Here is a 13,764-nt window from a genome sequence, read left to right as displayed (position 1 = left end):
ACTCGTCTCGTATGAAACAAAAGAGTCACTAGAGAGGTTCTGCAAAACGAAAATGCGTACAAACTTTCGCTCTACATCATGAAGTGCGAAACTACGCACGAACTTTCGCAACTTTGGACGTAGTCCATCAGCCAGTGGTGCCAAAGTGAGTCCCCTGTTGCACTTACAAATCGAACACCTGGAACTGACATCAATCGACAGCAAAAGCATCACTGAATCCAACCTGCCTACTTTCCCTGGCGAAACTCTTCCACTCCTTTTACAGTGCGCCTTGGAAGTTCGACAAATTTCTTCTTCTTCATCAGCCATTACGAGGTTTTCCATCCGTTTTATCAGGACATCCAATGCGTCTTCAGTGAAAACGTGGAGTTTTGTCAACGTTTGGTGTGGTTTTCCGTGGCGATCGACCTAAAATCGCGAAATAAATCGCCGTCGATTTGAGCAGAGGTGAGTTGGCTTGGAGCACGTACAGATTCAAAAAATATGTGTACATGCGCACCGGGAAGAAGATGAAGATGCTCACCATTTTCAAATAACTAATTCAAAAACTACATGACTATTGTCAAGAGTGGACTCTTGCTATTGTACTGCAATTGTTGTAGTTACTTGTTTGCAACTACAATGGTATCAAGTAGATAATCAAGCGAGGTACACAGGGATTGATGGCTGATCAAAGCCCAAGGGACCAGCCCGAGGGCTTTGATCAGTCATCAAGCCCGACTGTACCTCGCTTGAATATGCTTCAGACGATCCCCAACAATTTTTTTGATTTAGAATTCAATCGCTTTATTCTTTGGGTGATCTCGAGTGTGGTAGATAGTACTTCGAAGTAGTACAACTGTAACTGTACTACTACCTGGTTGCAACATGTTCAAAGCAGCCTTGCCTTTATTTCAACTGTTTGCTGTCAGCATCCAGAGCCATGGCGTTTGCTAGTTGGTCGTAATGGAGAAGAGAACTGCAGGGCATTCACTCGATGTACAACATCCATCGCCGCAGATTCCTTACTTTTAGCTCTCCACGTTCCTTATTTTTCCAGGGATCAGGACCTTCCCGGGGTGATTCCATTCAGGGTGGAAGCGTAGATCACACTTTTGCCAAACAGTAAAAACTACGCTTCAAACCTGCTTGACATAACTCGGGGTGCACACTTCGGAAACCCGAAGGTGGATGATGTTCAATACTAGCTCATTGTAATCTTCCTGAAGGTATGTATTCGGATGCTCAATTAAATAGAACAGTGAAAGAGATGTGTAATGGAACAACACTCTACAACTTTAGGCGAACAACAATTTTATTGTAATTTGAATCCAGGCACACGTGTAATACGGAAACTGCAATGGTTTACACTGCAAATCTTCTCGATTTGCAAGATTTTTCCCGTAATTCACAAAAATCTGAAAGTTCATTCCTGAAACGCGCATGGCACTGATTGGAGATTGGGTTTAGGTCACAACAATGGCTGTCGATGAAATGCCAAAAATGGTCACTTTGTCGGCTTCCCCCTGCAGAGCGTGCAAGTCGTTTACTCTTTTTATTTGCGGATTCGGTGTACAGGGTCGCTAACCTCCCCATTGAGGCCAAAATCAAGTATTCGATTTCTAAGTGCAACAGGGTTCTTGAATTTGACGACTTCTGAGTTCTTGGCTGATGGACTAACGCGAAACTTGCAGGGAACGCGAAATAAACTGTCGTAGGAAATTTCGTGAGATCGGGTCACGTGCACTTGGCCCGCGCAAACTACGAAAAATGTGCAGAACGCAAAGTTCGTGCAAAAATTCGTACACACTTTCGCAAGGACTGTCGCGAAACTTCGTTCGAATTTTCGTTTTGCAGAACCTCTCTACTGAACCTTTTTTTAGCAACATGACGGCAACTTAAACAGCAACAGAGAAAGTATGATACATGTACTGCACATTCTTGCAGGTACTACAGGTACTACAAACAGATTGCAGATCGTAATTCTTGCTTTGGCGGCACGAAATTTTAATTGGGGCAGTGCATTCTCGGCGGTGCTCACAAATCAAACAGCCCTGACTCGAGTAAACAAATCCAATCATACAAGTACGAGATTTTCACGAGACTGCACCCATTGGCTTGTTTCGTATTAAGCAAACAAATTACTGAACCTATCCACAATGGAGATTTTCCCTGATATGCGAATTATTTATTTGGCAAACTCGGTCAATGAGTTCTTGAACCTTTCCCTCCAGATTGGGAACTGTCAACGATAGTATGCCACTGACCAGTGCCTGACTTGTAACGTACTAATGTGCAATGAATATGAGTATTTCGACAACACATCTAACATAAGCCTTACCGTCAAGAAGGTGAACTCGCGTTCTTCGCACACTGTAGGCAAGGGCAAAGAGATAAAAATGGATCTAAATCCGAATAAAATCAGCACACGTTTCCGTAAATGAAAGGGTGAGCATAAGCAAATGAATCGAAGGAAACTGGTCAACTCATTGATCACCTGTCATTGAGTATTCCGTAAAAGGAGGCCTCGGCAGCGGAAAAGCTAAATTTAGAAAGGAGATCCTGTCAGCTTTTCCATTATTTATTGCATTCCGCCCAAAATCAGCACACTTTTCGTAAATGAAAGAGTCAACACAAGCAAATGAATCAAAGGGAACTGGTCAACTCACCTGTCGACATGTCATTGAGTAATATTCCGCGAAAGGAGGTCTCAGCAGCGCCGAAACGAAATAAGCCAGGCCAGGAGACGAAATATCCGAAACAGCTCATGCAAGAAGCAGTTCCAAAGAAGGAAGTTCCTCGTGCATGCACATCCGAAAACGGAAAAGGCAACAACAAAAAGTCTGCAATGCACACGCATCCGATGGTACGTAGGAGCCATGGAGTAGCTCCCTGGTCCAGGACCAGGTACCGAGCATCTTACGTAGAAACTTACGTAGCTACGTAGACAACGTGTCTGAATAGCGGTGTCGTTAGGTAGCGCCATGTGAACACAATAATAGAAAAGCTGACAGGATCGCTTTTCTAAATTGTAATGTTTTGTGACAGGGAGTAGTAATATAGTAGTATTTTACTACTCTCTGCTTTGTGCATACTGTACAAGTAGGCTAGTACCTGTCTGCAGTGGAGTGGTGTCAATACATGATTGTAATGTTTTGTGACAGGGAGTAGTAATATAGTAGTATTTTACTACTCTCTGCTTTGTGCATACTGTTTATCCACACAAGCAGCAACAAAACTGGATTCTCCACAGCACCACAAGATATGTGTTGAGGAACACATCAAGCAAAGTCGTTTGCATCAGCCGGGTAGATCACCACTGGCACTTGGCCCATATGTCCTAGTGTTTATGTCGCTGATTGCTGGTGATGGTTGAATGTAGACAAGAGGGGATATGTCTCTGAACTGAATGAGCGTGTAGCTGTCGCACAGCCCTATAGACTCATCCTTTGATAACACAAGAAAAAGCCGTGCCGCATAGCAATTTGTTTCGTTGTGTTTTGTAGTTCTGGCTTTTTAGTGTTAGCGTTGGCGGTCGTGTTAAAGAAAAAATAGGTTTCGTTCATGTTTTTCCAAGTGCACTCATATATTAGCGGAAGCGGAGCGTACATGTACAAGTTGAAATGTAATTCACTATTCTTTAGGAAAGGTAGTAAGTCTGATCAGCCAGTCAGGTTTCCTGCACTATCCGAGAAGATAAAGAGAAAAAAGAGTGGAGAAATCAGATTTTGGGATCAAAGCAGAGTGTGGTAATTCCAGCAAAAGCAGCATCCAGGATCTGGCTCATTACTAGGAAGCTTACCATTGAAGAGTGATCTTGAATGTCAACTGTGGTGGTTGCTTCTGTTGTTTTGCCTTCATTGGCCGTACATATCATGGACTATGTGGAAATCTAGCGGCATCCTAGCAGTACTTGAAAGTACAGTTATGTAGTACCATGACATGGTGTGTGTATGAACACACAGAACACATCTACAAACATGTACTTTTGGGGAAAATTGTGCCCCCCCCCCCCCCTCTCTTGATCATGATCCTGGCTATGCCCCTGAAATCCATATCGCAGTGTGTCCAGTCAGCAGCTGTTTGAGCCAACACCAATAATACGTGGCGGGAGAATTTCTTCTCTTACAAAAAGAAAAGGGATTCCCGGGCCGTCCCGCACCAAAATCGAGCCGAAGTCATTTTTTATAGTACTGATCGTGTGAGTAGATCTGTGACAGGGAGTCACCGTGACAAACCCGGGCTTGTACGACTCCCTGGTGTACGACTGAGGGCCGTTGTTGACCGAAATACCAAAAAATTCTCGACATCGAGTTCTGTATAAGCAAGAGTAAATAGCCCCCGGAGAGTGCAACTCAGATGGGATTCTTTACCAGCCAAGTCAAAACCAGCAAGTTCTTGTGTTTGTAGTACAGGCAGAGATCAGCTGTAGGGTTGGTGGTTATAAGAATATACCGCCTATAATGTTATCAGCTTCAGAATTCCAAATCTAAAGTATCTTTTCCACTCAAATTCAACGGTGGTTATAGGAGTAATCTCTGTATATGTATATCATGGTTTGTAAGTTATAGGAAAATAGGGACAGTCGTGAATCAGATACATGTACTGCTCTATTACTATGTCAGTGTGAGGAGAATTAGAGGGAGAATGTCACCTGTCCGCCATGTGTCTCTATCCGTACAAGAGAGCAGACTGAGTATGCACAACTGCACATCACATTGCTCAGCTTTTCTCATCTTTAATTCCAGGTACTGTTTTGTAGAATCTACTAACTTACAAGCTTGAGCAGGCCAATGGGAGTTATAAAATTTGGACTTTGATGTATGTGCATGTGAGTGTGTGTGTGTGTGGGGGGGGGGGGGGTGGGGCTTAGAATGTGCAGATCCTTTGTTTGAAAGACGTTCATGCTCCATTTTTCTTGCTTTCTTCAGATACTAATTTCAGTGCGACGGCCGGCCGTGTGCAAGTACTGCTCGTACTATGGTCTGACCCTAACTGTCAACATTGCTAGCCAAGAACTGACGTGCAGTGAATGAAGCCTGATTGTTAATTCTTGTAAGTTTCAGTCCTGGATCAACAGTTGCTGAACCACAGCACAAACACACAAGACAGGCACGGTTAGCAAGCACACCATTCCACTGATCACCAACTAGCGATTACCTTAGCCATCCTCTATGACAGTGAGTTTGTGAACTGTGTGGCATGCTGGACAGCTAAGTTCATGAGTCAAACGGTTTGCTTGAGATCGAGACTGTAGATGTGTTCAGGCGGTAACTAGATGCTAGTTTAGACCAGAGACAGTTGTTGAAGGGGAAAGGATGTGTTGTACTGCAAGACCGGAGACAATTGGTTGGTATGGCAATGCAGAATTTTCCATCAAAGGATTAGGTACTGAAGTATTTTTACAGTGCTATGCAAGATAAAAAGTTTGAACTCTTATCAAGCTGTGCAGGACTTTAAATAGATTCTACAGGCTCAGTTCATACCAGTGGTGTACCCGGGGGGGGGGGGGGGGTGCTTTGGGTGCTCAAGCACCCCCTCAAAATGTTCGACATAGGCCAACGTTCATGATGTACCCACAGGGGCATATGAACAGGTCCGGCGGCCGCCGATGTTTCGCCAAAAAAAGAAGAAAAAAGGCAACTAGCTCGTTTACAACCATGCGGAGGGTCAAGTCCTACACAGTACAACCGGCCAGGAAAGGCTCAAACACATGACTCCTGATGTTCCTGAATGTCCACAAGAAACTGCTGGACGTCTAGTGCCTGAAGAGTGAATTTGAATGTGGAAGTGAGCATCAGCTCTCCCAATTCAGACAGTTTTAAAACCTCAAATCTTTCATGATACCACAGTATTTGTTCATATCAATCCTTTTACAAGTAAAATCACCCTCTTCATTCAGTAGAGACAGAGTCGAGTGAGCTGTATTCCCGGTGCCAATAGGCGGGCTCACCACCCCTGTATGGCAACTTCCCCATGCCTAACCTCCAAGACAAAGTCAATTCTGAAGTAGTCATACTGGGCGGAGTTGAAAATTAAAAAATTCCGACCTGTAAAGAGCTAAAAATCCGCTGGACCATTGGAAATCTGCTTCCTACGCCCCTGGCCCATGCCACTAAAAGTATCATAACTTTGCCACCGTTAGTCTGATTTTTTTGCCTTCCACTCGCTGTCACTAGTTGATCATAGTTAACCGTGTTACATGTAATCAAATGTGCCAGGACGGAGGGCTATCCATATCGTCAGGGCCTCGACTTGTTCTATTCCGATTTTCCGGAAACACTCCGATCAGTTGTTCCGACAAACCGACCGAAACAATTGTTCACGAAAGTGTACTAATTTGTTGTTTCGGGCCCTTGGAATCCTAAAAACGTGACGGCTTCTAAAAGGGTCGCTGTCCCCTCGACTCCCTGCCATTGAACACCTCAGACACAGCTTCTGATTTCTGCCAACAGAAAAGTGTCAGCCCTCTGCTACTATCTTGTTTGTGGGGGACGCGGCGGCTGGAATGTATTCTATGGTTCGAAAGCCTACGGGACTGGCCCTTGCCGCAATGGTTTGCGAATTTCGGCATCTTGCCCTGTTCCCGGGCCCGCAATCCTCGCATAGCTTGCCAGCTTCTCGGCAACAGCAGATTTTTCCACACTTGGAATTGCCAGTGCACTGGCAACACTGGCTGTCAGGGACGCCAGTCGCGGGGTTGCCCTTTGCGGGCATCGCCGTGGAGAGAGTTGCCAAATCTACTTATGCCAAGTTCGCGAAACTCGGGGAATTCACGAGTCAAGTTCGAATGCATAATTCGAAGCACGAAAAGTGCGCCCGCTGGATAATTCGAACTCACTCTTCGTACAGAAAAGCTGTTTACAGTACAGTGGCTATGTCCTTTTGAGCAATTATTTCGAAGTGAAATGGAGTTGCTCTACTCGTAATTCGAAGTTCATTTTTTCTCCTTCTCTAGCCAAGAGTGACTCAAAAATCGATCCCTGGTCCGCTCCAGGATCCACAATAGCGTTGAAGAACCCCACCTTCTCTCGAAACTTGATTCAAGCCTGTGCAAGACAAAGTGCAAAGATTTGATTGAGGACGACTTCTTCCAGGTTTCTGGTTCCCTTCGCGGATCTCAGTGGGTTGGCGTGCCGTGCCAGCACATGCGCAGCGATGTTTGGGACTGAACAACAACTAGAAATCGTAAAAATAATTGTATGGCTATGCTCCACTTCCGTTCAGACTTCTTCAGAACGACGCCGTTCTGCTCTCCGACGGGCTTTCATGACGCTGAGAAGTCAGTGCTGTTCTTCTCCGTTGAATTTGTTTCAGGACGGCTGCAGTGACTTACAAATTCTTCACTAAGAGCTTCGTAGAAAAATAAATAAATAAATTCGACGGGTTCGCGTACCGGGCAGGTCAAGAACAAGGAGTCGTTCAACTCTCTGGTCAAATACCACCTTTCCGCTTCGTAGAAGATGAAGATAAATGTGCAATGACCTTGCGTCGATCCAGTGTTTTGATTAATCAAAAATGAACTAGTTCGTTGTACCTGACCACCCATATTTCGTTGAATTTGAGGTTGGAATTAGAGGAAGACCACCTGTAGTACTTAAAAGAGCAGTAGTCAAATTGAAAATGTTTTCATGATATGATCTAGCAAAATTAGTGTTCTCTTGGATCTAGCTTGCAGAGGAAGTAAAGTTTGTCCTCCAAAGTGAGGGATATGTTTGTGATTGCTAAGTGGGTACTTCAAGGCCTCATGGTTGCTCCATCCTACAGAACAGGTCCTACATTTTCCCTCGACTTGGTACATCATGGTAAATAGCGCACTAAAAATCAAGATATCAACCATCCATGCATTACATGTACATGTCAGTGGTCCTTTATTGGGTTCTTTGGGAAAGGGTTGGAGCAGTCCCCTCATTGCGGATCCTGCATACGCCCGTGTCTACTACTATACACTGTGTGTAAGTTGATAACCTGTATCAGTATAGTAGAGTGTTAAGTGAAGACACATGTAAAGCCATTACAGTGTAGTTAGTGACTAAGAATGAGCATAGGCTGCTCATCCATGATTCATGATACATTCTCTTCTGAATATTATCAGTACTTTAAAACCTGACTTCTATTCTCAAATTTCCTTCTTTCAGACACCACAACAAACGTGTGGACCTTACACACTGTACCAGCAGATGTAAAGGTTGCGACAGCGTAGCAAGGAAGGAACTGATCACTGCAGTGAATGAGGCATTGTCAACTATTGTATGTTTGAGTGACCTGGATGACTAGCCAAGCTGAGTGGCTGGTAATCACATAATCCAGCTGTTCAACGCCTAGCAGCTGCTTTCATCTCCATAGCGGTGAGTTGTATTGCAGAGCCACGACTACCATTGCTAGCTTCTGTATTCCTGGGAACTTGTTCATTGAAAACTGGGTATAAGGGTTTGAAGAAACAACAGCACGAGCAGCAGCAGCAGTGGCCTATCTCAATATTCAGTTGTGTATTCGTGTGTGTGTGCGTGTGTGTGTGTGGTGTAGACCAGGCTGAATAGTGGCGGTCAATTCTTAAGCCTTGCAAGTTGTTGAATGGTGCAATCCCATCACAAGTTGCTATGGCTTCTGCTGTAGCATCGCTATCATCGCCTCCGGCGATGGGCGTCCAATGGTCCAATGGTCCAATGGTGTGTGTATGTGTGAGCTACAGTGCAGGCAACTGAAATCCGACCCCCTGGGCGACGCGCCGCGGCGCCCGGGGGGTCGGATTTCAGTTGCCTGCACTGTAGTTCGGTTGGTGGGTACACTTATGCCGGATAGTGTTGGGTCTGTTGCCAACGGGCTCGGCGGCTTGAAGGTGTAATGTTGTACCTACCACCTTTGTTGGCTTCAGGGTTCATATACTTTCTATTTGAAGTATACATACCTGTTAACCATGGACTACTTCTGGCTAGATTACCTCTGGTGTAATCATGGTGCTAGTGAAGCTTATATCAGATCCACTCTGATTTAGCCACCCACACTAGTAGCAAGTATTACCTTCACTGAGGGCAGGGTAACTGCAGTTGGATCCCGGGACGGATACCCTGATGCCGTCAATCCTTTTTCTGCACCTTGTCCTCACCCACTTACTGAGGTGTGGTGAGCCCATAAGTGGGATCATTTTCAAGTCCACCCAGAGTTTTGGGAATTTCAGGGGTGTCGGCCGTTGGGCGGTTCAATAGCCAATTGAGTCATCTTTCCAAGATTCCTTTTGAGTCTCTCTCCCCTCTCCCGGGAAGACCCACGTGACCAGTTTTGGCAGTGAGCAGCAAGTGTGTGTGTGTGTGTGTGTGTGTGTGTCCCATATGGTGCAGTGGTATGTGCAGTGGATTTCCACTCGAGAGGTTGCGGGTTCAATTCCCGACGATTATGGTCGCACACATCTTTCTTCTCTTTCTCACTCTCCTAGCTCTTCTTTCATCCTCCTGGGTGGTTACCAACAGCCAGTGTATGCCGGAGTATGTGGTGTGGTGTGTGTGTGTGTAAAAAAATAATAATAATGAAAAATAGGGATTCGCTGGCCAGAAAAAGCCACTTAACCCTCACACCACAGAAGAGATGAGCCAGTGGGGTGTCGCAAGCTTATATTGAACGTGAGCACGACATGATTATTGTGATCATGATGACGTTTAACATAGTTCGCGTGAAATGATTGGACTGGGCCGTCTAAGGCCGTCCATCTGAAACATAGTATGGTAGGAACAAATAACGCCGTCTGTCGGCTATGAAAGAGCGTTTGAAAGACGACCCATGGGGTCATGAACAGACAACTGGCAAAAATTACACCAGCCAGCAGTAGATGAGCCGTCTACGGATGCATCCCCCAGGCGAAATGTGGCTCGTGCGGGATGTCGGACGCGAGTGCGACTCGAATGCGGAACTCCGCAAGAGTGTGTGCTTGCGCAAGTCGGCTGCGGCGGCACGGCGGAGTGTGTAAGGTCACCTAAAGTCATCTAGCGGGGATATTCCCCTGCGGGGGGCGCGGCCTGTGGCGTGCTGGTTAACTACGGTTTGCGCAACGCAAACCAACATTTCAATCAGTTATGTGGTGGATACCAGGCTAAAAATTAGTGGCGGTCAATTATAGTGCGTTTCAAAAGTATAGACCTCTAGACTTTTTCGAATAATTCAAATTTGGTTGGAGCTTTTTGAGAAATTTCTTTTGGAATATTGTTCAGGCAGCTCACGCAATTTTTCTCATGTAAATTTCTAAGCGATTGGATAACAGACGCCCAATTTCGAAAATTTTATGCACAAAGTGAACACAGATTTTATGTGGTATAGATGCTGGCCTAACGGTTTTTTTGAAACCAGAGGTCTGGACTTTTGAAACGCACTATAGTGGCTATAGTGGCGGTCAATTCTTCAGCTTTGCAAGCAGTTGAATGGTGCAATTCCAGCACAAGTTGCTATGGCTTCTGCTGTAGCATTGCCATCATCGCCTCCTGCGATGGGCGTCAAAAGCTCAAAGGTCAAAGGATAGAGTGTGTTTGTGTGTGTGTGTGTGTGTGTGTGTGTGTGTGTGTGTGTGTGTGTGTGTGTGTGTGTGTGTGTGTGTGTGTGTGTGTGTGTGTGTGTGTGTGTGTGTGTGTGTGTGTGTGTGTGTGTGTGTGTGTGTGTGTGTGTGTGACCGCTGGTTTCAAAGCGCTGGCGGTTTTGCAGTTCATCGTTGTGTGGAGCGTCAGACATCGGACGAAATACCAGCTGTTTCAACGAGATGCAGCCTGAATTTGGACTGCTGCCAGCACCATTGCTCGACCTGTGATCGCTGCATGAAGAGTCAGGCTGGTTTTAACCGCCATAATTGTACTCGAGGCAAACGACTGCGAAAGGACCAGAGGACTAATCTGCCCATTCAATGCAGCCTATGTAACGAACGATTCTCCCGCCCGCAGGACCTCACCCGCCACCGAAGACAGAAACACTAGCTATGTGTAGAACGGTCCCCTCTCACCTCAATTATTCTCCTTGTTTCTTTTTCCTTTCTCGCTGTTGTCTCCCGCTTCTGGGAGCGACGTGGCCATTTCGTGGCAGTTGTACATAGTAGTAGTAGTAGTAGTAGTGTGTGTGTGTGTGTGTGTGTGTGTGTGTGTGTGTGTGTGTGTGTGTGTGTGTGTGTGTGTGTGTATGTCTGTGTGTGTGTGTCTGTGTGTGTGTCTGTGTGTGGTTGCAGAAAACTACACAGACCATGACTGCAGTGAAGAGTGTATGAACCGTGCTACAATAACCAGTTTATCATCGTTTTGAAATTACTTCAAAATGTCTAACAGTAAGTCAGACCAGCAGTCCACCATAATTGAATGTGCAGTATCTTAGCAACAAGCCTTTGGTTACTTGTGATTACAAGAGCAAACAAGAAACAAAACTCCTATAGACAACAGACTTGCTATAGGAAGTAGATCTCCTATACAGAACCAAACCCGTTAATGGAATGTTTGTTGCTTACAACCTTTCAGCCGCTGTTTTCCTGCCGACTTGACTTGTCATTTGACTGATTGTGACTGCCATCCTACACAGCCGTCCGTATACAAGAAATCCATCAAATGGTTCACTTTGTAAACCTGCAAGAAAACACCTTCTGCCTGCTTAAAGTACAGTTTTACGGGGAGGTCACCCCACATCAGTTTAGCTTGATTATGCTGAGGAGGGGGGGGGGGGGGGGGTGAACGAGGCTACAGTAAGATCGGGCGCCGAAGAACGCAGGGGCTCGAGTGCAGCCTAGGAAAGTTCTTTTAAATTTTTGATTCTAGCCAGACCGTTCTTATTCACACGCGCACGGCGAGTCGAGTGACGTCATGACGTTTGTCATGTACATGTACATGTACATGTAGTGCAATGTAGTACTTCTAAACTAGTGGGTGTCGTAAATGGGAATGACTGTACATGTAGCAGTTACTGTTTACACGTGTACATGACATGTACTCACCTCCCATACATGTACAATGTTCCAAATTTTAAGTGTTCTTAAATCTGATAATTCTAGCCTGGACTGTTCTTAAATTTTGCCGGTTTTCCAGCCTGGGTGTTCTTCGGCGAGGTGTTCTTCGGCGAGGTGTTCTTCGGCGAGGTGTTCTTCGGCGAGGTGTTCTTCGGCGAGGTGTTCTTCGGCGAGGTGTTCTTCGGCGCCCGATCTTACTGTACATGATGTTGATGTGTCCAAACATGACCCAGTTGTCATGGTGATTGGTTGTCCAGGAAACTGTCTCAAACTTACTAATGATTATCTGTCAATGCTGTTTCGATTAGTTCGACATTCCTGTATATTTGGTTTGTGTCTTTTCGTATTCTTTAGATGAACCATTTGGTGATCTCAAGTTCATTGCTAATATCTTACCCTGGATCTGTGACATTGATACAACGAGGTTTCGACATGCTGTGCAGGGCAAATGCGTGTTCATAAGTATAACGGAAATTGAGACATTGCTGCGTCTGGAGAAGTACGAAGGAAAGGAAAAGCATAATTCTCACATCATCAGTCTTATTCGTCCTGGAGGCACATTTGCTTATAAACTGCTCTGCAGTGCAATCCATGACTTGGGTCCATTGTACAATGAAAAGTACCAAGAAATGCTTCTCCTGTTGCCCGTTGACCAGCGACCAACGGCCAAGACATCCTCTTACGAGACAGGTAATTGATATGTCTAGAATGGGGAGGTTTCAGGGTTGTGGATGTATCATTACAAGCTGAACATGCCCAATTTATACATTGCCATCAACCAAACTTCTGCTGTCAAGGGAAATTTTAATTTTGTACCTTACCAGCAGAATACAACTCAATACACCAAAGTGTCGTCTAGCTAAAAGTGAATTATACCCCTCTTGCGGCCGCGATACACAACAGAAGGCCAGCTGTTTATTTGGAGAGAATACTTTGTTCTTTCTCTCAGGAGAAGACTGGACAACTGACGTATGACAACTGACAAGTGAATAATATCCAGGAAAGTGGTGCACTCATCAGGGCAAAAGTGGTGCGCTTATCAGCACAAAATGTGCACGGGTAAGCAATACAATGCGGTCCCATTGCGGACCAGTGTGAAAAGTGTGTACAGAGTGGGTGACTATAAAGCCTAGTTCACATTCGACGGGGCACGACGGGACGTGACGTAAGGATCGACGGGAAGCGATGGGACAGTCTGACGGCGTCCAATGTGAACACCAGGAACGGGAACGCAGCCGTACTGCCGTACAGATCGGGAAGCGACGGGAAGAGTTGGATCGATCCAACTTTTCATACCGTAGACGGGCGTAGACGGGAGTGCAAGTGTACAAAACAGCTGCATTTTGAGTGTGAACAGGAGACGGCGTTGTGCGCCGACTACTCCCGATTCGTACTTGGGAAATTTTAAGCATTTCGAACACTGTGCTTCCCATGATAACTCGCAGAATGGCTAACACGACTTGAGTTGAATTTTAGCAAGATACGGTCTGGTGTCACTTATGGCATTTAGGGATAGTTCAGGAGCGTGACAGACGGACTGTTTTATCATTCTCTGGAGCTTTAATTGGAATAGCACACCTTTCGATGCTACTTTTTTTGGTGTTCATGAAAAACTGGTATTGTGAACTTGATTCCGCTTCATTCAAGGAGAAATAATTGAAAAGAAATACCGAAAAACAAGAAAATAGGGCCAAAGGTCACCCTGTCATGGGCCGTGCCTTATGACTGGCGTCGTTCGCTGCTGAACGACGAAACGACTGCAGCATGTCGTATCGTACGAATCATACAAGATTTTACAGCTCACCCCAGCCTTCCCGACAGGC

General features: G+C 45.5%; 1 long non-coding RNA gene across 1 annotated transcript; it reads left to right on the top strand.

Moving 5' to 3' along the window:
- Positions 1–4,933: 4,933 nt before the first annotated feature.
- Positions 4,934–11,205, top strand: LOC135818603 (uncharacterized). Its single transcript, XR_010553720.1, has 3 exons — positions 4,934–5,034; positions 8,118–8,327; positions 11,177–11,205. It is a non-coding gene; the product is annotated as an uncharacterized LOC135818603 (long non-coding RNA).
- Positions 11,206–13,764: the final 2,559 nt, after the last annotated feature.

The sequence above is a fragment of the Sycon ciliatum genome, chromosome 5 (assembly GCF_964019385.1).
Source record: "Sycon ciliatum chromosome 5, ocSycCili1.1, whole genome shotgun sequence".
Lineage (NCBI taxonomy): Eukaryota > Metazoa > Porifera > Calcarea > Leucosolenida > Sycettidae > Sycon > Sycon ciliatum.
This window is presented reverse-complemented; position numbering and strand designations above follow the sequence as displayed.